Source organism: Juglans microcarpa x Juglans regia, chromosome 4S (assembly GCF_004785595.1).
Source record: "Juglans microcarpa x Juglans regia isolate MS1-56 chromosome 4S, Jm3101_v1.0, whole genome shotgun sequence".
Taxonomy (NCBI): domain Eukaryota; kingdom Viridiplantae; phylum Streptophyta; class Magnoliopsida; order Fagales; family Juglandaceae; genus Juglans; species Juglans microcarpa x Juglans regia.
The window spans coordinates 20,310,960-20,311,755 of NC_054601.1; the positions used below are offsets into that span (position 1 = coordinate 20,310,960).

The following is a 796-nucleotide window of genomic DNA, read 5'->3' on the forward strand; positions in this document are numbered from 1 at the left end:
TTCAATTAATGTGATAATATTAAATTTTTATTGATATATTTAATTGCTAATTTTAATGCAGCGATCAACATTTCTGATTAGAGGGAAATTTACGATATCTGATCTGCATCAACCATTTTTTTACTTATCATGTGCAAACTGTAGTAAAACCACTGGATACGAGAAAGATGAAGAGTTTTTATGCTATAATTGCAAAGAACTAACAACTGCACAACCAAGGTAAATACTCATCGTGATATTTTCAAGTTAACAATTTTTACATTATAATTATAATAGACTATTTGCTAATACCTAGAGATAATAACTTATTTATTATTCCTAAATCTCGTGTCTATTTAGAGGCATTCGATGACAGTAGCTCGATCGCAGTAGTAGCCTTTGAACGTACAGTAGAATGAATTCTTGATTGTACAACAACAGATATTGTACAGCATGCAGAGCAGGTAAGATTTATACTTTTAGGCACATTTAATAAATTTAACAAATTATTTTTTTATATGTTTTTGTCATTACAGGAGGATCATTCGTACATAGAGAACATTACAAATAAGATTCAAGATAAACAGTGAATGATTGTTTTGGGTGCATCTATGAATGAATTTAGGAAACTGCATCAAAACAAACTTAACGTATTATCTGTCAATGACATACCTGAGATAGCAGAATAACTATTTCAAAAAGTTTCTTCTAGATTTCCAGTTATTAAAATGTATAGCTATAAGAATTTCATATGTAATTCTGAGATAACTTTTACTTTTTATTTGTAATTATGATGATAATGCTTTAGTTTCAATAA

The 796-nt window shown here is 28.0% G+C and overlaps 1 long non-coding RNA gene across 1 annotated transcript; it reads left to right on the top strand.

The window, feature by feature from the left end:
• The first annotated feature begins 370 nt into the window (after positions 1-370).
• Positions 371-587, top strand: LOC121262488. Its single transcript, XR_005940109.1, has 2 exons — positions 371-443; positions 516-587. It is a non-coding gene; the product is annotated as an uncharacterized LOC121262488 (long non-coding RNA).
• Positions 588-796: the final 209 nt, after the last annotated feature.